Source organism: Lonchura striata, chromosome 10 (genome assembly GCF_050655825.1).
Source record: "Lonchura striata isolate lonStrDom1 chromosome 10, ASM5065582v1, whole genome shotgun sequence".
NCBI lineage: Eukaryota > Metazoa > Chordata > Aves > Passeriformes > Estrildidae > Lonchura > Lonchura striata.
The window spans coordinates 12,110,107-12,133,438 of record NC_140712.1 but is presented as its reverse complement, the minus strand read 5'-3'; the positions used below and the strand labels follow the sequence as shown (position 1 = coordinate 12,133,438).

At 36.8% G+C, this 23,332-nt stretch overlaps 1 long non-coding RNA gene across 1 annotated transcript in view; it reads right to left on the bottom strand.

The window, feature by feature from the left end:
- The window catches only part of LOC110474170 (uncharacterized), a 166,518-nt gene that overhangs the window by 85,783 nt on the left and 57,403 nt on the right, over nt 1–23,332 (bottom strand). The window contains exons 6-7 of the long non-coding RNA XR_014957600.1: nt 20,897–20,960; nt 6,415–20,572 (exon numbers count right to left, since the gene is read on the bottom strand). This is a non-coding gene — a long non-coding RNA (uncharacterized LOC110474170). The remainder of the gene's footprint in view (nt 1–6,414; nt 20,573–20,896; nt 20,961–23,332) is intronic.

Below are 23,332 nucleotides of genomic sequence, written 5' to 3'. Positions count from 1 at the left end.
ATGAGGAAATTAAATTTGCTTGCTAGAACACACATATATTCAGTTGTTTATTTTTTTCTTTGTTTTCTTCTTTAATAGAAGTAGAGCCCGTCAAGTTTGCCAGACAGATCATTAGAATGAAATAACATACACAAGATTATTGCAAAATATTTTTTCCTGGTTTCCCTTTCTTTCCACAGCAGCATTTATTCTGACATTGCCCCTGTGAATGATGGCAGATGTCTGGGGCCATGCAAGTCAGCTTCCTCATGGAAGAGGAACCAGTGACGTCAAGTCCAGGTATAATTAAAGTTTAAGTTCTTCTATTTATTCAGGGTATTGGTTCGAGATTTGACAAAGAAATTACCAAATTGCCTCTGGGTGATCTCTTCGTTCAATAACAAGGCCAACAGCAGTGGGCATTGCTCAAAGAGCAGCTCTGCCTCAAGAATTGAATTTAATCAGAGCCCTGGGTAGAAAGTGAACTCTCCTGCTGCTCTCTCAGTCCCTCTCCAGAAGCCTTGCCACTACAGCGAGCCTTGCATAACCAGCGCTCAGCGAGGCTCAGCACGTCCTCCAGCACTGAGCATATGCTCGTGGGCTGAGGACAAATCCTCCTCGAGGACTGCCTGTAACTCCCATCTGTTGACACCTACACACCCCTGCTCCCCAGCACTGACAGAGACAGCCCCTGCAGCTCAGGCCAGAGGCTTTGTTGGGCTAGACTTGCTGCAAACACAACCCACACATGACAGCCAACCTCTCTAAACATTCACCCAGAGCACCAGCAGTTACTCACCCACAATTTGCAGCATAAGGACACTTTTACAAGCTTTGCATGGAGCAGCTTTTCAGATGTGTTTTTTTTCAAAGTGGGATTTTATGTTTCTTCTAGATACCTAACACACAACATCCATGCTAAAATTTCTGATTTGTGTGAAGTAATAATTTCCATCATTTACTATGAGCTTGTCTGAAGAGGGGGGTATATATTTATAGCCAAGATTACCAGCCAGTAGCTGAGCTGAAATCTTGGCAGGCATCCACTGAAGACGACAGTGATCCACTGAGCTGTGTTAACAAGGACAGGGCACAGGGGAAAGAAGTGACCACAGAGGCAGAAATACAGTTGAGGAACAAAGCTACTCAGATTTTGCTAATCTGATTATACCAAACAGCTCATTATAATGGTCTCTATTAAAAACTCTAAAAAGCATAAAACCATTTCTTCATTGATATACCAATTCTAGTCAACTCTAGATCAAGTCCAGAAGAAAAATACAAGATATTTCGATCTCTCTACAGCTTTATGAATTGGATTTCAGAATTAAAAGCAATTCTGTTTAGTACCCTAAAATAATCTGTAAACTAAATTGGTCCCTGAAATGTGATCAGTGAATACTGTGCAGTATTATGTTACTAGCAGAGAAAGAGGACAGCACTGGAAGGTGTAACAGCCTGCTAACACATACAGCTTTAAAAACATGAGAGGCAGGAAAAATTATCTTCCCAGACATTCCACCAACAATTAGAACTGTGCACTAAGAACACTAATGCTACACAGAGCCAAGAAAACTCAGCATCTGATTTTCTAAATCCATTCATTGTCATGTTCACTTCCATAAACATGTTATTAATTTATAACTTATTGAGTGTTGTATGAGTCTCCAGTTACCAGTGATCCTGTATTTCAGTGGAAATACACAAAGAACAAGGTCAAATAAGGAGATGAACTAAAATCACGAGCAGAATTCCTCCTGAACAAGTGACCCCAAGGTTTGAAGCTTTTTTAGACACATCTATATTAGAGTTCCCTTCATGGATAAAAATCCCATTTCTACAGAAATACCAGGTTAAAGTTAAACAGTTATTACATCTTAAACTGTTATTTGTCATACTTTGCTATAGAACACATGATCCCCATTATTGTTAAACTTATTAACTGGTATTCCCAGCTGCTTTAAGTTCAAAGCATTCAAGCATATAAAGCATGATGCATTGTCTTTTTACAGATTATTAAACAAAAAATGTTTTAAGAGCCCTGGAAAAAAAATGGAAACTCAATTTATATTCAGGTTTTGACTTAGAAAAATTAAAATCTAAATCACTAGTGCTAAAATTTGGAACATTAAAATAACTGCAATATGCTTAAACATTTCACTCAGTTGTGTTCAGTTTCTGTTTGAGACTCTTCCAAAGAAAACAACCATAGGTTTTACTGAACCAACCATATGATAGAAACAGGGACAGATGGAGAAGAGACTGTGGCTGTGCACTCACAGATGGAAGAGGTTGTAGACAATATAAGAAAGATATTTTACACCTCTCTGTATTTTCAGTAAACAGTGAAATAAGATACCAAAAGGCTATCACTGCTGGTGGTAGAAGTGACAGCTCCTATTTGCAAAACCATGCTAAAATCTATATTTGAAACAATTCACATTAAAGCAGTTTTAATTTCTGAAACACCCCCATTCCTGATTGCCAATAGATGAGTTTTAATAACTACAAGGAACAGTGGCTTAATCTAAACCAATACCAGATGAATTAGGGGCAGATTCCCAGAAATTTTCTGATTTCTCTCAAAGGCAGGCATGTCAACAGTACTGGCCAAAAAGTTAGACATTCTCAAGAAGTTACACAAACAAAGAATTATTTATTTAAATTAAGAGATCATGTGATTCCACAGGAGATGAATCAAAATGGTAAATTAGCTTATCTCAGCTACACAACAAAACCAAATATTTGCATTGCACCAGATGTATATTCTAATGTAATATTTTTTCTATGTCATTTTCCTAACCATACCCAAGATATTACTAGGAAAGGGTATGAAGAGGTTATGTCAGAAAACATAATGGAGAAAAAACTGAAAAAAGTCAATGTGGCTCAAATTATGTTTACAGTAATGATTCTTTCTAGAAAAAAAATTGCAATTATTAATTTATTTCTTCATAAGAGAAAGAGAACATTCATAAGAATATGAACACTTAATAGTCTGAATACAGTGAAGCATTAACCCAGAAATTTTGATGAGCATTCATTTTAGGCACCTCAGCAATCTTTAGATTATGTAGTATCCTTGTTTTAAGGAAAAAACAGCTATTTGCCTTCCTAAATAAAAATACAAAAATTCTGCAACTTTGGACTAAGATTCACTGAGGTTAATTAAACAAAGAATTGTAATTTATACAGATACATTTAATTTTAAATTAAAACAATGCTACTCAGGCTAATGACATAAATATATGACACAAATCAATAGTACAAATTCTGTGGTTCTCTTCATTTTTTTCTCTAGGAGAACAGAACCTACTACCTGCTTGTACATTTATCACAGAACAGTACCTGCTGCAATAGCATCAGCTTTTATGCTTCACCTTCCTCTAGAAGGGAATTGTTATTTGCTGCAGTCTCTTGGCCAGCTTTTACCTTTACCCAGCTGCATTATTTAGTATTTACTCTAATCCCTACCTCTTGTCCTTGATTGCATTGTCCTTTATCCATCAGGGATGAATGTCAGGTTTTAAATATTTACAGATGTTTACACCAAGTGTCCAACTCTACTCAACGCCCACAGAAAAGTGAATCCGATCAACTCTGAAGCACAATGGATTACAGGAGGGATCTCATACTGAGCAAAACTCTGTTGACTATAATGCAAGAAAAAAATTTTAGCATCTCAGGTGGCTTCCAGTGGTGCTGCTGAGAGCCACACATGATAGATATTTGCTACACGAGAAGCAAAAAGGAGCCTAAAGATTGTTCTTTCTCACAATTGTCAATCACCCTTCTCCTTCCTCATAAAATCTGTCAGCCATCCATAGGTACCTACTCCTACTCCTGTGAAATATGTTATTTTCATAACATTCCTCATGAATACAAGTTCTTCTGTGGAAGAGTATCTCTGGGTGGCAAAGTGCCCGTGGTGTATCATGATTTCAGTTTAATATCAGATTTGATGAATTTGATATCAGATTTTAGCTCCAACTTTGGCCTACATGACCAAGCAGTGAGCTCCGACAGCAGATTTGCAGAGCAAACCCACCACCCACAAACACACTTCCTAGGATTTTACTTTTAAGTTGTGCTGGTTTTGACTGGAATGTTGTTAACTTCCTTCACAGTGGCTGGTGTGGGGCTGTGCTTTGGATCTGTGCTGAGCACAGGGCTGGTAACACCGAGATGTTTTTGTTATTGCTCAGCAGGGCTCCCTCGGAGCCAAGGCTCTTCCTGCTTTTCCCAGGGCCACGCTGGGAGGGCTGAGGGGCTCAGGAGGCTGTGAGGAGACACAGCCAGGCCAGGACACCCCCTGAGCACAGGGGTGTTCCAGACCAGCTGCCATCACGCCCAGTGTATGGAGTGGGGGAAGAAGGAAGGAAGGAGAGAAGGGTTGGACATTTGGGGCAATGCCACTTGTCTTCCCAAGTCACCACCGCTCGTGACAGGGCACTGCCGTCTTTGGGCGGGCTGAACACTTGCCTGCCCCTGAAAAGCAGTGACTTAATTCCCTGTTTTGCTTTATTTGTGTGCAGAGCTTTGCCACTCCTTACTAAACTTTTCCATTCCCATTCCTTTATCTGAACCCATGAACTTCCTAACATTCACTCTACAGTCCTCTCTCCCAGTCCCCTGGTGGGGAGTGTGATCAGCTCTCTGGGGCTTAGCTGCTGCCTGGGGTTAAGCCACAACAGTAGTTTAGTCCCATGGAACATCACACAAAATTATGAAAGTTTCATGTTCCATTTCATGATGTACAGCAAAGAATTGCAGTTTGGAAAGATCAGGAGATTAATTTCAAAAGTATAACCCATCCAAATTAAAACTCTACCATAGGCATACCCTTTGAATTCTTATTCCAGAAAATCTAGGGTTCCCATTCTTTACACTCTTAATATTTGCTTCCTGTAGAACTTGCATAATTAATAAAATTTCAGATTGCCTTTCCTCTTCTTAAAATTTCCTGGCTAGCCAGAGGTGCTCAAGATCTGCTATAATAAATAAAGTGGATTATTTATTTCAGACATGTTTCTTAAATCTCATTTGCTTTGCTTTATGGAACGAAATACAAATAAAAGCCACTCTGCATATTTTAGTGCAATTGAGTAGTGGCAGTTAATTTTTGGTTCATGTGTTCAGGTCCTTAAAGTTCTCCAAAATTGCCCAGCTTTTCAGGAGTTGAAATTGCAATCTGATATAATGTAATTTTAATTTATTTATGCTGCAGAGTTATACAGAATCACATTCAGTCAAGATTAGAAATAAAATAAACATTAAACAAATAACTGCAGTGACCCCACCACTCTGACTACTGCTATAATATCAAGGGGGTTTGCTAAATGAGATTAGTAACTACCCTATCCCTATCAGTAATACAGCAGATCCATCTTTTTGGAAAGATCAATATAACAAACTGAAAAACATGCCACTGAGAGGGGGAGGTGCAGAACATGGAGAGACTTATTTCTCATTACATATTGAACAACCTATAACATAGAAAGCAGTATGAACAGCTGGATAAGTGTGCCTTTGTTTTGTCCTTTAAGTCTAGCCTCAAATAAAGTTGACTCACTTACAAACCTCCTTTCAGTATCATTTGTTCCAGAGTTGTCTCCTCTGCCAGGCACTCTCACTACAATAATCTCTTTTGATCAATTAGTGTAGCAGGTTTTTCCAACAATTGCAAACTATGTCCAAGCAATGCAAATTAATTTTTTTTATTTCTTATTCAAAAGACATAACCCCAGGAGACAAATACTCACTGCTTTGATCACCAATAGAAATAGCAAGAATTAAGCTTTTCATTTGTCCTTAATAAAAATATTTGTCTTAGAAATCTTTAAAAATCAACATTTATTTTAAAATAACACAGAATCCTATTCTTTGATTTATATTATGAAAGCAGTAACTAATTTTTGGAAACAATAAAGTGTAACATACAATTTGGATCATTAAAAGTAGCTAATAAAAATTCACAAATATTGATGAACCTTGTGAAATACTGAACCTTGATCAATTACTCTGCTGAAACCTACACACAGTAATTCTTAAAGCTAAACAGGTCATTTTGCCAATAAGTAGTGTTGATGTCTGTATGCTTTATAGAGACTCCACAGCTTTAAAACTTTCTGTACTCACATTTTCAGCAACAGAATTTGACTTCTTAGTCCTAGACATCATGAACTATAATTACTCAGCAGCTAATATTATGGAAAATTATATGTCATTTAGTAAAGCTTCACATCAGAGAAGGAACCAGTTCTGAAAATACAAGATAAATGTAATAAACATAATATTAAAATGCATTAGCAATTAGCAGATGAAAGCAATAGACCATTCAAGATTAGAGGTACTCCAAGTTCTCCAGCTGAAGTGATGGAGCTTAAATGCAGGTCATAAAGGCTAAAAATAAAACCATCCCAACTGACATTTTACCTTATACGCTTGTTTGTATTACTGTGGAATAATCAAATACCAGTCTCTGAGCAGTCATGTTTCTATGTGACAAGTAAAGATCTTACTCCCATCTTCAATTTATTCCCCTTGTATAAAACAGCAGCTGTCTCCCAAGACTGAACTCAGAGCAGAAGCATTTGCAAGTACTTGGAAGCTAAACTAATATTACATATACCTAATTGTTTAAGGGAACCAAATGTATTCCTCATGTTGCTACATGTCAAATGGATCAATTACCTCACTTTACATGCCTTGCGAAACTGAAAACTGACCTTGCATTCTTCCAGGTCACATATCTATTTATTTATGTCATATAATGTTCAGCACTTTGAATGATTTATAGGCAACAAGAGGGAAGCTGCATTTTGTTTTGCCAGACTAAAGGGGCTCAGAAAGCAGCAGTTCCTAAGCATTTTCCCATCCCTTTTATTGATGCACAGTAAATGAACTTCATCAAGACTTTAATGTAAAACTTCCAAATTAAACCAATTACTGAGTTCTAAACACTTTGAGTTCCCAAATTGAAAAGTCAAGACAAAATGTCTTCTAAATATTAGCTTTATGGGCCACATATTGTTGGCAGAAAAACTATTTATCATGGTACCATTCCCTCCTAGTGTGAGGTGATTAACTGCAGATCAAAGGTATCAACTGTGCATCAGGAGTTAGCTACAATATTCATCTTATAATGCCACTCTGTTGATAGACCAACTTTTCCCATTACACTAAAAATTCCAATACTGCAATTAATGAACCTAGGTAATGTTTAAAGTAAATAAGCCCTTTTACAATAATAGGAGGGAAAGTATTTACATGTGGATGAGGTACAATAAAGCAACCTGTTCATAGGCTTTTGTGCAATTCCTCCATGCAATTACTTCAGCCTGAGAATTACAATGTGAAACCCCCAAATTAAATACAATTAGTTCCATGGATTAACTTCACACCAAAGACACTTTAATACTCCCAGAAGACTACAATCCCCTCTCTTACTAGTGTTCACATATTCTTATAAATCCTTTGAACTAGATCATTCTGTCTTCCTCTCCCGTGCTATGTACATTTATTCCTGGCACTAGAATCTCTCTATTTCTCTTTGAATTCTGGGACTCATCTGAGTAGTGTTGTGGCTGTAAACCAGTTACTGTTGGGTGCATGTAGGGAAGGACAATGAGTAAATCAGACACTCTATGGATGTAAGGAGCTCAGCCCCTGCTAAGATACCCATATCCCATCCACAGAGGAGAACTCCAAGGGTTAACCTTAAGTAGTCAAGTCCCCTAGCTCATCAATGCATAATCCCCTCACCAGTATGGGCCCACAAAGAGAGGGATATTATAAAGCCACTACCATATGCTTCTGATTCAGGATATAAAGCACTTCAGGGCATGTCTGAAAGCAGATGGACCTCTACAGAGATCATCTAACTCCATGGCACCCCAGGGACACTCCAAGGATGGCACTGTACCACAAGACTCTACCTCCTTGAAAATGTATGGAGCAAAAGAAGAGATCTGACAAAGTGCTCACCAGGGCAGATCAGGCTACAATCAAATAAAATTCCATCATACAAGTAGGAATTGGTCACTTATATATGTGATAAATGCTCAGATGGATTTCAGATCTGGGGCTATAACAGCTAATTTCATTAAACCATAAGATTACTATGCAATGGCCATCAAAAAAGACTCAGTTGAATCTAGGCAGTGTTAAGAAAGAAACAAAGACCAAAATATCATTATGCATTTCATGGCAAAACTTCTTAAACACCATCAATTTTGGGTCTCCCTGCCCTCAAAAAGAATAGAACAATAGAAAGTACAGAGCAGGTTGATAAAAATGAGAAAAGATATAAAATAGTTTTGTATTAGACTCGAAGGCTTCTCTGCCAAGATTAAGAAAGAATTTTGGTAGAAGTCTATAAAAATCAAGGGTATCATGGGGAAAAAAAGCATATTAAATGAAAGGCAGATGACAGGTTCCAAAAAAAAATAATGTGGTCCTTCCCAATATTTAGGAATTACACTTAGGATTAAAAAATCAGTGGATGCTTTCTTCATTCATAAGAATTCCTTTTTGTTCAACATCTTGAGTAAATCTCAGAGAAAACCAAAGTAAAGCATGAGTGAGTTCAACAGGGAATCATAAATCAGTAACATGAGGAGTCCTTTAAAAATAGGTCAGGATACATTGCAATATTAATCCTTCTCTAAGTACAGGTTGCTTCATCTACATCCTGTTTTCTTATATTGCAAATGCTTTCAAGCATCATATTAGTGGCAAAGCAGCTCAAACAGCACAGAGCTCTCAATCAGTACTGGAAGGTTTTCTCATTTTCCTAAACAATGGGGAAAGAGATGTGCATACACACTACATCAGGAGCTACCGATGAAGCAGAATAAATGGGTCACACAGTGTTTTTAAAAGTCTGTTACTGTGAAAATACATGCCCACTAATGGGATGTAAAACCAGGTTCTCAGTAAGTAGGTCATGCAGCATTTTTATAGACTATTAGAACATACACATGCATACTAATGGAATACAAAACTAGATTCTGTAAAAGTAAGAAGATTAGAGTGACCAAAAAAATCCTGTGACATGGATGGGTCTGAGGAGGTTGCTCTATTAGACAGCTGTATATATTTGTCAGGGATAATCTGTTTCCTGAAATATTTCTGTCTCTTTTCTTACAGTTGTTTGGAACAGCCTCTAGGGGAATTGTGCTTCTCTGTTAGCTCAGAGCAATAAAAATATAGCTCACTTCTAAAACTGGATGTTAAAAAGTAATTCTGCCTCTAGAGAGCACTACCATAAGCAGTCCAAAGTTTGAGGAAAGGAAGCTAGAAGATGACAAAAAAAAACAAGCATAGATATGTTTAAAGCTATCATTCATTCTCCTATAATTTTGTTGACAGACTAAGCTTACGTACAAAAAAAAAAAAAAAACACATTGATCTGGCATAATAAATAATTATAATGAAACTACAGCAGCATAATATAAAGGATGCAAAGCAACGTGACTTAAATATAAATACCTAGCTTCTTTTATTTAGGAATACAAAATAGTTATACTTAATGCTCATGTGAGACCTACCAGACAAGTTCATCATATCCTCTCCTAAGATTGATTTGTCACAACAAAATCAAGATAGTTAAAGCAAAAGATTTCTGACAAGTGAAAATACAACATCAATTTAAGCAGCACAATATACATCTCAAAAGTGAAAATGCATTGATCTGACTAGCTACAATTTTATGTCCCAGATAAAGTCTGCACTGGGCTTTAACTACTCCAGAAGCCAAACATATTCACAGTTTAAGTGTGGATTCAGCTGCTGAGCATCTTGGCCTTGCAGAAGGAAATAATTATTTGTGAAAGTAGGCTGAAAGAAAGCAAGAATCCATACAGAATGGGGGGCTTGCTGAGGCCCCCCAGCACTCCCTAGGCTGAGAAGCAGGAACTCCTTTAAGAATGACACCACATTACAGGCTGTAACTCAGGTGATGCTAATAGCAGCACATCTGTATCTTGCCAGACTCCTGGCAGCCCCACGAGCGACTGGACTCGTGCCTCTTGCAAATCTCTGCAGAGCCCCGCGGGTGCCTGCCCCACGCCACGGACACACCCGGGCAGCGCTTCTCATACAGTCAGAGCTGAATGCAAATGCATTCTTTGGAGTTGCCACTTACAAAATCAAACAAGCAGCGAGATTTCCCATCATTGTTGTTCTGGGGTTTATTGTTTTTCTGGATTACTCTCTCATGCCGACACTCTTAGATTGCCACTAAGCAAACAGCACAGCCAGTGCAATCAGAACCTAATGGAAGAATTAGAATTGCCATTCCAGTTACAGAGTGATGTCAATAAGGAGAACCATCTTAGAAGCAGCAGGTGTAGAAGATAATTCACAGTTTTCAATCCCAGAAGCCACTGCAGATTTCCAGGGGGAAAAAATAACTTTTTAAAAATTAAAGATCAGTTAAAAGCTATGGGATGATAATTTGAATCACAAGTACAGAAGGCTGATTTTGTACCAACAGCTCATAACCTGCATTCATTCAGCATCCTTTCACTTCTTCCCTTGGCTGATGAAAACTAGAGCTAGGATGCCACACAAAGCTGACATTAACCCAGCACAAACTGTACTAAAGAAATCCCATTAAGACCCTCACAGAAAGAATTCAGATGAGATAGATTGAGAGGCTAGAATCTAAGTTATACATCTTTTAGGGAAGGTAGAAAGTGCTGATAGATCTAATTTATTTTTTTTAATGCTTAATGTTTACTGATAAATGTAGCCTTAGACTGAGAAGTGGCAGCTTTAATTTTTCATTGAAATTTAAAGAATAGCACACTCTCTGAAATTACAGTTTTTACATTTTAAAAAATTACATTTTTACAGTTAGCTGTTTCAGGTTACAAAATTACCTCATCTTTTTTTAGGTTATAATGCCACATTTTCAAATATCTGCAAGAAATTTCAAGATAATTGTTGATTCAATGATCAGGTACAAAAACAAATTTAATAACAGAGTAATATTTTGTAAATGCTTGTCCCAGATTAATAGTTAAATATTATAATTAAATGAAGATTTATTATTATTTTTGCCTAATTTATTTCTAGATCAAAACTTAGACTAAAAAAGTTACTCTAATGAGTTTGAGAAGACTTCTGTCCCTGCTATCCCCCAGTTCACAAGGGCTGATGGTATTTTATGTCACAAACTGGGACACAAGCTGGAAAATGTAGCTCTCTAAACAAATAATTCCATCAGTAAACTACTGAACTCAAACAATTCTTTCAATAGGTTTGATTTGCACAGAAACACAAAGCTTTTGGTGGGTATGGCATTCATTTTGTTTTGTGCCACCCCTTCTCTCTTTGAGGACAAAGAGCTCACTCTCTCCGGATTAGCCCAGCAGAGGATGACCCCTACCACAATCCCATTTCCTTTATCTCCTGGAAGTGTCCAGTCCCACGTGGAAAGCAGGAGTGAGGAAATCCCCCCTGGCTTCGCAGAGCCCCTGGGGTGCAGCCTGGGCAGCTGCCTCTTCCCCCGCTGCTCACCAGCACCCACCCTTAGGCAGCTCCTCCCCAGAAGTGTTTGCCCCCTTTCAGGGCACATCCCAGTTCTACTGAGCACATTCCTGGTTTTAGGGGACACCCCAAACCAGACCAGGCTTGGTGGTGGGCCTGGCAATACCTTCTCCTACAGCAAGTCTGTCTTCCTGTTCTGATTTAGAGTTTCTCCCTTGTCACATGAAAATCAGAATTTCTAATTAGCTACATCAGCTGGGCAGGTTGCCTTTTTTTTAAGTCTGGGAACAAAAGCAAAGAAAGACAAAATACTGAAATTGCACAAGCTCAGTATGTGAAGACAAGCAGTAGTCACTGAAAAACAAAAAAAAGGCAAAGAAAATAGAAATACAAATGTATATGCATACTATCAAAACTCATTTTGTGATGTAACTTGCAAGATTACATTCTATATCTAATATTCTAGAATTAGAAAGCATAGCCTTTAAAAACAAAACCTTTTATAGCACCTAGAAACTCTAAAATAAATTTTAAAAGCTCAATGGACCATTCAGGCACCTGGATGATAGTCACTATAAGTAATTTCCTGTCACTTCAATTTTTTCCACCAGCAAATAACCCTTTAACTCTCAAAGGCCCAGCAATGTTCATGGAACAACACGAAATAGAGTAAGAACACTTACAGACTACATTCAAAATACAGCTTGCATTACCAAAATTTAAGACCTGCACCCAGGTCTAAGTTAATTCTCAGCTCTTCCCACCACCCATAGGGAAGAATTATAATATACTTCTTACTTGTTAAAAGTAAGAAAAATACATTCTGTTCTGCATGTGGATGTTTAGGAGTTGGTTTCACTTCTTGTCAGCTTATGAGCCTTAGGTTTTCCCTGCAGGTTTGATTTCAATTGAATTCCTAAAGTAAACCACTTCACAAGGGTTCTTGACTTTCAAGAGCTATAAAAAAATAACTCGCAGTGTTTGCAGAAACAGAACATCTTCATTTAAAATGACCTTCTCATTTCTGATGCTTTCACCCTGAGCAGATCGCCTTAGGAATTAAAGGATACAAATGTCCATTCAAATATCTCTTTTTATTTTATATTTTGGGTTTGGTCTGACACAAAGTTTTTGACATGCCAAGGAACACAAATTTTCATATTATTTCTAGCTTTAAAAAATACAGAAATAACAAGAAAAGAAAAAATATTTTAAATTCTGTGTATGCCATCTGCATGGGAGACTTCACACCATAGATAAGGCAACAGTGCAGATAATGTCAGATAATTTTAACACTGTAGCAGCTGATCACAAATAAAATTATGGTGGTCTGAAACCAACACCAAAGGTTTGGCACAGTATTCTGCAGTAACACAGGGGTTCCATTCACTCTGCAGAACTGTCCAGTGTGAGTGGGGCTGTGAAATAACAGGAAGTGTTCCAGATCCTGGATGTACAAATTCTTTTTCATGCTGAAGGATTGGAGAAAATTCTTCTAAGAAATAATTTTTATTGAAATCCCACTAGGTGACCTTTATGGAGACATTTTAGTTTATTAACATTTAGAATGTCATAGGAACATTCCAAGAGTGCTCCTATAACACGATAAACGATTTAAAGTAGATCATTATAAGGCGTCTAGTTTTTCTTTCTGAATTGCAGGGTTTCTATCCTGCCTTACACATGCTCTGCCTGAAGGTGACCCTGAGGATCACTGGCAACAGATGAACAGCCCTGAATTCTCATGGGTGCATTTTAGAAACACAGCATGTGTGGAAAACCTCTGTCAGGCTCATTAAGCAATTACAATGACTTCTCAGGGGAATACAGCAACTGCTCTTGTAGTAGCACCCTTAAAAAACAAATACTATTCTTACAATGCACTGCATTGCTCTGAAATTCCCCATTTCCTAGGCTGCCTCGTGGGAAGAGTTCACTTTCTACTGTGCATTCACTCCTGATCAGGTTCTCTCAGTACCAAGGAGCATTTCCAAGGTCTCACTGGGATTTACCCTCTATCTCAAAGATGGTTTCATTAAAGACATTTTCATTTTAGTTTTATTTTGCGCTTTTTTGGTCTGTCCTGAAAATCAACCTTTTTGGGCAAATACCCTTATTTAATCATATATAAATGCTAAAAATCTTGCTAAGATTAAGATACAAAGTAAACACAAAATAAAATTTGGGTCTGAAAGAAACAATAGAAATGCAAAGAGAAATAAAAGGAACTTTTCTCACACCACACATCTTCCAAATTTGCAGTCATTTAAGCAAACTTATAAGTAGTCCATACCAGCTTTGGCTACTGAATGGGGGTTTGGGGAGGAACAGGAACTGGGTTTTGTTTTGAAGAAAGGAGTTGGGCTATTTGTTTACTTTGTAATTCTCATGTGGTGTTCAATAAAAGCCAATTTGCAGGAAATACCCAGTTAATCTGCTAACCTAAATTACTGATCTTGAGTTTTTGCAAAAAATGAATTCCAGAAGGTCTCACTTTATCTGCAAAAATACTCATTTCAACATTAAATCTCTGAAGTTCTTAGCCAAAAACAATTAGCTTGCTCTTAAATTCAGAATAATTGGTTGTAGGAATGTGAAATCATGCAAAGGACAGTTACTCTTTATCGAAAAAATCTCACTGACCTCACTAATTCTGCTAATAAGAAATAGTCTCCTACTCATGCTATTTTAGACAAAGTATATAATACTCTGGTGCCCACCCATCTGGTTCCTCAGCATGAAAACACTTCCAGAGAGCCCAGCTCACAACAGCCACTCTGCCACAGGAAAATTCCACCACATTTGTGAAATAGAAAGACACCAAGTTTGGAATATGACAACTCAAGCTCTCTTTAATAAATGCAAATGCAGGACACAAAACCACTGTACAAAGCAGATTTCACTCTTTGTGCAGCACCCAGAGAACATTCAGATTTTAAACAGAACACTAAGAAGTGAATGAAAAAAGAAAATATATAGACTGACTGCAAAGGAATTTGGTCACAATGGGAGTCCCAATGCACTTTTACTGAAATGAACAATGGAAGTATTTTCAAGCTAACTTGCCTATAATGAAAAAGAATTTTAGAGATTAAATTAGTAGGGATAGCTGCTCTACACTTGCAGTCCCTTTTAGCTGAAATGTTTACAAGTGTGTGTGATTAATGGCAATCTGTCACCATCATTACCTCTCAGAAGAGAAGGCCAACGTGTAGCATGTCTGCCAGCATACATTAGTTTGCCAGAAGAAAACAGAAATTCTAAAGTCAGCCTTACACCTTACAGAGCCCGAAGTGCCAAAGACTTGAGCAACTGTCAGAGAGATCTCAGAAGAAAAGCTGGCTGTCCAAGTGGAAAATATTAGCCAAAAGCAAAATACTTCCAGCAAAATATGTCTAAATGGAAATTTCCCTCATTTTTTTTTATCAAGAATCATAAGGAAAGCAGAACAGGAAAAAGGCAGAAGGAAAACTTCTTTGAAATGGACCAGAAGTACATAAAAGTCTGTGTTGACATGACTGTACTTACAAGTGTTAGAGTAGATTGTCAAAATAATTTATTTTAATAGGTATATTAAAAACTCAGATTATCTCAAAAATTTGGAAAATCTTCCAGCAGTTATTATCCTGTTTCTCTCTCCAGTGTGCCATGGACAACCTCAGGACATGGGGGTTTTTCCTGCTTTGTGGACAAATATGCTAGATTACCTTTTGTTCAATAAAGTAGAAATTTACTCTGAAAACACATGCTTCATTTTGATATGGTTATAATGAACAATAGATTTAAGGCCAATCATGCAACATGAAAGGGGGTTTAAGCAAAGATTACAATACTGAGATATTCAGATAAGTATCATAATGTTTCTCAGATTCAATCACTTATACTTTAAACTTCAGTAAGAGAGTAGTATAAACAAATAAGATGCAGTATAACAGCACAACTTTTACTATTGTCAGATACAATCCCAATAAACTGAACTCTGACAAATGCAGCACATTTCTGGAGAATCTAAATTATCTGACACAGCCCTTAGTCACTATTTTTAAATCTAAATACAAATAAGCACAAAGGCATTTAAAGTAACTGAGTTTCAGCATCTTGAATTCTAGGTCTGAAGCAGAATATGAAGACAATAAGGAACATAGTAGATATCCTTTGTTGGCTTCTTTGAACCTAAAAGTACATAGATTTTAAAGACGCAAATAAATAGAATGAAAACGAATATTCTTCACTTTCTTCATCTGTGGAGATTTCATTAGTAATATTTAATATCCGTACCATTTAAATATGGATGGTTAGGAAGTGGGATGTGCCAAGATGTAGAGTTTTTACTGTTACACTTTAACATCTGTTTAAAAATTAAGTTGTTGCTCCTGAATAGATTAAATAGATGGAAATCTCCAAAGATTTTTCTTGGCACAGCACAAGGAAAACATTGAAAGAGTTTGCAATGCTTCATGCACTCTCCAAACATGCATGCATCAGTTGTTTCTGCTTTTCACCAGATTCAATGAAAGTCCTGAAAAACATGTATCCAGAACTTGCTCTTCAGCTTTTTTGTTGTTTTCACCAGTTATCAATAGAAACAGCTAAGCCTTTTTCAAGTAGTGTGTTACTCCCTGTAAATGCCCTTAGACAGCTTCAGGAATTTATTCTCCTGTTACTGTGGTACAGAGATCAGTAAGAGCCCACCCAGACTCTCAGTCTGTGAGCACCAGAGCAGCTCAGTCTCGTCCTCATAACCTCATTCTGGCAACTAGGTATATCAATACATTCTAGACCATTTACACCCCTTTCCACCTGGATGTCTTATATTAATTTCCCTCCTGAGAATCATGCACACCCTAGCAACAAGAAGATAATATAAAAATCACTATTTTTGTATGTCTTAGCTCAGGGAGAAAGGATGTGTGGTAGCTGTATAGTAAGATTGTACCTGAAAAATGGATAGTGGTATGTTCCTCCTTTACACTTAGCCTTGCCTTAAAAATCAGTCAAAAGAACAACTTTCAGTTATTCTAGTTTTTAAAGTAATTTAAAGAACACTAACCCTCAATACAAAAGAAAAAAAGAAGTCAGTGCTTTGGTCCAACCATTCCCACAGCTTAGAAACTAATTACATATCAGTTAACATTTATTTTAAAAAAAAGTATAGTACACACCCCTAGCATAAATAACATTAAAGCTCATAAAAAAAGGGATACAAGAATTGCAAATAGAATAGCTCACTGCAGATAGGTTCTCCATAAGCTGCAAGGTACACTCTTGTTTTCACCCTTTTTAGCTCAATTCGTTCTCTCACCTTTCACTTAATATAGTCCTTCAGCTGTGCTGACATGATGAGATTCTGCTGGGATGCTGTTAGAAAGTCACAGGGACATCCAGTTGACAATAACAAGCATCAGCAGGAGCTGAGAATGTGCTTAGTTCTACCACCTGCTGTTTTGTCTTTTCAGATCCCTTAGACAGTGGGTTCTTCTCTCTTCTTCCTCATCTTATGCAAACACACCTTAAAAATGTGGCTTGTCTATATTCCCCTTTCTGTCTTACCCTGGAGTGTTACAATTAATTTTCAATTCATCTTCACCTTTCCTGTGAAAAGGTGGAGTCCTCACGTAAAAGGACACTTTTACATAAAAATAAGGTTCTGCTTTAGTTGATACTTTGATTTATTGTTTTAGGAGTCAGCAAATTTATTCATCTTCAGCTGAAGATGCCTGCATCTGTCCTTGTTATGAATTTGGTTGCTTTATTTCACTTCTCTCCCAGTTCATTTTAATGTAAAAATCTTAACACACCTGCGATGTGTTGCTCATTGCTAGAAGAAATATTTCCACTTCTTAATAAAGAGCAATAAAAAAAAAAAAAAAAAAAAGGCAAAGCAGAAAGATAAAGAGAAAATGTTATCTAATAGCTATACTATTAAGAAATCCAGGTACATTTCCAGAAGGTAGCCAGGCAGTTTAGCAAACACCACAAATTAACCCCTATTCCCCACAAGGAGATTAAGGACTTCATAAAAACTCCCAGAACTATCTTCAATTTAAGAGGATGTCAAAAGACAGAGTGGAAGGGTGTATTTGAAAGCCTCATATGAAAGATCACTAAATGAGGTCCTCCCTGGGAGCCAGGGAAGGGTATTGTTCCCTGGTGTGAAGAGTCCAGATCAACCAGGACAAGTCCTGCTGACATCTCTGCAGAGCAGGCAACTGCATTCATTCAAAAAGATAAATATAAGAGTTCAAAGGTGACTTTCGTGAAGTATTGGAATGAGAATTATTCAGATCCTGTCAACTTGAACATTTAGCCCTGAAGTATCCCAAAACATTTGCTTTAGAAGCTTAGATCACTTTAACTATTTCCTTGTTAGCATGAATCTTCATAAATACTGAGACACTAAAAATTTTTGCAGAAAAATATATTGGACACTTCTGTCTTCCCTGAATCAGAGAACTCATGTTTTTTTCTGTTTAGCAGGGGAAATATACTTCTTTTCTTTCCTCCTAGTTCTAGCCCTGTTCCTTTGTTTATCCCTTAATAGAAATTCCTAACCAATTTTATCCATACAGATCCATTCTATTCCTTTGCATTCACCTTCACCTGCACACTTCTTCCCCCATTTTGTATGATTTCTATTTGATCTTCAAGCCAGTACTGAGCTCCTGATACAGCCATTATGGTCTGTTTCTACCATTTCTATCTCACCTCCACATTGTAGAACATGTACAAAAACTATGACTCCATCAGGAGCTGCAGTCTTTTATCCCTTAGCTGATCTTCCCAAGAAATCCTATTTAGCAATTCCCTGAATTTGTGGAACTCTGTTTCTCTGAAATGTGTTATTCTGTTTCTCCATTACATTTTTTTTCTTTTAAAACTGAGTTCTATCTTATGGTTTTCATTTTATCTTGCATTTTCAACTTCCTTTCTTAGTTCCCTCATTAACCAGAAGCCAATCTAAACCATCTGCTACAATAACATTTCACAGCTTCTGAAACCAATTGCCCAGCCCATTTCAGGACTTTTTGTACTGCTAGTAATGGTCCATTTCGCACATATTATTAATAATTAATATATAATTGTAAATTAAATATAAAATATAATTATCTGTAGTCTAATATATAACATGCATAATTTTATTATGTGATTTGCAATCTACTTAACATTACTATTCAAAAAATATGCTAGTAGTATGAGTAAATTCATACAAGTGGTTATTAAAGCCACTCAGAAAACATTACTTAGAGTGTCTTCCTTGATTAACCACATACACAGTGCTCTCTCCTCTAGGGCAAAGACCTCAGAAAAAGTATATCCAGAATACCAGAACATAATATGCTCAGCCAAATTTCTATAAAATCAATCTTTCCTCAGAGAAAGAATGAAAATATTTCCATCAAGACTCTAGGACAAAACCATTCCTCTCTAAAAACTGATGAATAGTAAAACTGAGAATTTATGCTTCATCACAAAATCTTTGCATTTCTGGAAATGTGTGAAGTACTGTTCTATATATTTTTTTTTCTCAATTATTATTTTAAACATCTATTTTCCTCTATAATCTTTTCCTATAGTTATTACTTGCAGACTATAACCAAAACATGCTGTAATAAATAATGAAGTTTATATTTTACTCCTTTCCAGACAGGGAATTCTAGGAGACAAATTATTCATGCATTATTTTAGATTCAGAATAACTTTATGCCTTCTCTTTAGTCAGCTTCAAATACACCAGCTAGAGATTAACAGAAATGAGATGGATACAGTCAAGTCATTACAAGCTCTAATGCCACTGATCATGATGTGAAATATAAGATGTTCTTTTTACTTGCTACAGAAAACAAGTTTTGCTGACAATCTAGTAAAAACTTCCCATAATGTTTGTGGAAAAGAAATCAACGTAACTTAAACGTAATTTTAAAACACTGCATTAGGTCTCCTGCCCAAAGAAACACTTAAAATTCTGCTTATTTGGCATAAAGGTGCATCTATTGCTCTTGTCACTCCTAGAAGTAATGAAAGCAGAATCCCAAATAATCCAGATATTTCTGACAGCAATAACCACTTTTCTAGTAGGAAGAAAAAAATTCTCTGTAATACAAGTAGCATGTCAATTAACAAAAAGTAGTCTGACAGCAGCCTTAGCAATACTGCTCAAGATTAATGCTGATTTGCAGCTTACAGCTATTTAACTATTACTCAAAACCTGTCCTGCTCTGCAGGTGGGAGATTGGTTTTCCTAAAAACACTATTTTTCATTACTTGAGACATTGCAGGGGAGTGGAAAATATGGTTCAAAAACCCAGAGCTTTTTCAATTGTAGCAAAAATTGACATTACATATCAACATAGCTTCTAGTGACTAGTCATTCTTTTATATTAAGATTTTCCTTTTGAACATATCAGCCAGAAGTTTACCTGCCTTCAGAGCCCTGAATTAGGCTAGCAGTGCTTTACGAATGCTTTTCTAGAAAAACCATCTCTAACTTCCACTACTTTAAACTGGGGAAAAAGAAAAAAAAACACCTTGGAATTTATCTATTTTTCATTATTTAATAGTACCATGAATTATTTCCTGGTAACTAATTGCAGTTTATGAGCCATTTGAGAAGAGATCACTCTGTGCTTGTGATTTGCTGCTTAGTCATATAAATGGCAAATTTTATTTTCCAGTTGAATAACATTGACATAAAGTTAGGAATTCACAACAAAAATGTAAAGGTAATATTTATTTAATATTTTAAAATACTTTTCTCTCTCCTCATATACCTAGCTCTCCACATTGATCTGATAAATAAGTACTATTATTTATACTAATAAAGACAATCGTTTCATTAAAGTAATTACAACACAAATATATAGCAAAATACATAGGGTGGTACAGGAAAGGAAGGTGTTCTCAATGTGGATGTGCTTAAAGGGTACTCAATACATGTCCAAATACTGAGTTTTTCTGGAGAAAACCTGAAGCAAGATAATGTTACAGCTGTTGCATCTGCTGTACCTTGCTGAAAATGGAAGTCTTCTCTGCTGCCAGTGAGAAAAGTAGAGGGCAGCAGAATCAATGATCCACATACAGCAGAGTCCTCTGGACATGCCTGTTCAGAACCGCAAAACAATAAATCTTCATTCAGTTCAAACCTTCACTCTGCAGTGAAAATGCCCTCAGGAGAACATTTTTTGCAGCCATTCCCATCAGCTGAGAAAATCCTCCTCAAACACTCCAACAGAAACATCCTCAGCAAGACAAGTAAAACAAACAACAAAGAGTGATGATGTTCTTTTGGGTGAAAACTCATATTTGGACAACATCATTACAACAAAGTATTTGGTTTAGATGTACAAAACAACACAGAACATTTTTCCTCCTCCCTGAGGAACAAAAACACAAAGCTTAGAGTCAAATAGACTATAAAACCTACCTGACATCCCTCTTTTCTCCAACTAGGGCAAGTTCCAGCAGAAGTGAACCAGGCTTGAAGACAGCTGAGGAGGAAATCACGTAGGATCAGAGACAAGTTCAGCAAACAGTGGAGCCAGGTTAGCTGGACTGTCTGAATTAACTCCCTTGAGCAGAGCTTCTGCTTCAAACTCCTACTGAACTGACCCAGGGATATTTCCCCACACTGCAAAGAAATCTTGCCCTCAGAGCAAAAGTTCCTTTTTCTGGAACGGGCTCATGGCTGAACAGCTGCAGAGCCTGTTCTGTTTACAGTGAGTAAAAGCTTTTGCAGAGAATACTGTTCTTGGAAAACATTTGGCTCAACATTTCACAGGCAGAATGAGCACAGTCTCAATGGATAAGCCTAGATTTTTTGGGAATTAATATTCAGAGATACAGAAAAATTCTATCACATTGCTGTAGTGTTCACAACATTAACTGTAAGCAAAACAATTGAATCCAAATATTGTGGCAAGCAATCATTCTCTTTGACCTTTTAAAAAGTTACACTGAAGTTGACTTTTGACAATTGATCACAAAGCTTATATTTATTTTTCCAAGATTATAAAAAAAATTCTACCAAAAGTTGTCGGGAGCAGGGATGCAGAGTTTGGAGCTGTCCTAGATGAGCAATAAAACCACTGCAGAGTCAGCTACAATGCCACTGCTATTCACGCAGTCTAGAAAAGCCATGCAGAAGAAAAGAATTTGCAGAACTTGAGAAAAGCACAATTATTTCAGTAGTTACTAAAAACAGTGACCCTGAGGCGCTCAGGGCTTTGCAGGGCACTTGTAGAGGTTTCCACTGTAGTAAGCTCTGAAAAAACACCAGTAAGAATTTGAACTCCAAGAAGACAAGTTTCATTGGAATTAAACTAAAAGAGTTGCCATCTTAAAAAGAAAATGCAAAAAGAAAAATTAAAACACAATAAAAATTAAATATAAACAATTCTTCCCAGCATACTGCCCATGTTGGCACATCTTTATTTCTAGAATTGATTTTCCTAATCTTATAAACTTTCTGAGCTGCAGAGAAGTCTGCCAGAGAAGTCTGGGTCCCTCAGATGCCTCTAAGGCCAGGTGGGCTGGTCCCAATTTGGGCCTTCTCACTTGCTGCCACTACAGCCTTTATAATCTCCTCTCCAGACAGGCTCAGTTCCACCCGCTTTTCTTTGAGAAACTTGATGTCATTGCAAGCAGAAAGCATGGAAGCATCAAATACAGCCCCATAAGAGAGAAACAGAAAAAGGAAAAGACGAAATGGAAGAAACTACTTGGTGAGTTCTTATTTATTTTCACAAATTCAGAATAAACTGCTCTGCCTTCAGAATATTGCATAATTCAAGCACACATTCCTACACAGGAATTGTTAGTTGGTAGAGAGTGTTAGTTGCTTTTCAAAGAGAAGGTGTATCATTTTAGTTTCTAGAAGAGTTCCATAAAAGAATAAACAATCCTTTTAAAGTCCTAGTAGAGATTTTTTAAAGAAAAGGTATTTCAAGTAATATTTTTTTAGAAAAATTATCTCTCTGTCCCCTCCTTCTTAAAAGGATCTTTTAAATATTAGCAAACACTAGAACATCTAAATATCAGTAAAGGATAGAGAACAAAAACCCCTGAAGTAGCTCACCTGATGACATCTCAAAGGAAAAGTTATCGCATAAGGACACAGACCACAAAAAAAATCCATTTTCTTTTGACATTCCTTCACCTCCTTTCTAAAAGGAGAAAAAGAAAAAAGAAAAAAAAAAAACAAAAAAAAAAAAAAAAAAAAACCACTAAACTAAAATGGCTTTTGCACCATCTAAAAAGTAAAATAAATTAGTACATACACTGGAATAAATCTAAATGTGCAAAGCTGCAAAATCTTCACTACAGTTTTTGATTTCTGCTACAGCTTTACAAAACATTAATTTCCAGCAAGATACTGAAAAGCTTTTGGATGAAACTGCAAGAGTAAAAAGCAAATCACTAGAAAGTTTCTCACGTACAATCCTGCATTCTGACTCGCATCACTTGTCACCCCTACCATGAGAAGTGCCACTGTCCAAGAAGTGTAAAATCTCTTCTGACACTGCTTATAACAATTTGAGAGTTGGCGATTTAAATCTGGCACATAATATCTTCTGTCAAAATAATTACAGTCTTTTGGGAAATCTTTTCCTGTACTGTCTGGATTTCTTTGTGCAAGGTTGTCCCCTTGTCATTTGCAACCACATCCATAACATTTTAATGGCAACTTCTGGACCTTCCACTCTGCTACTGAGCTGTGCTGAGTAATTTTGACATCTTTTTTTCCCCACACTAAGCCTGATGAACAGTTTGGGCTGACAAACTGTAGCAAACAGCCCTATCTGTAATTACCAAAAGCAGCTCAATCTTAACTATTGAAGCTACCAAAATGTTTGCAATTCAG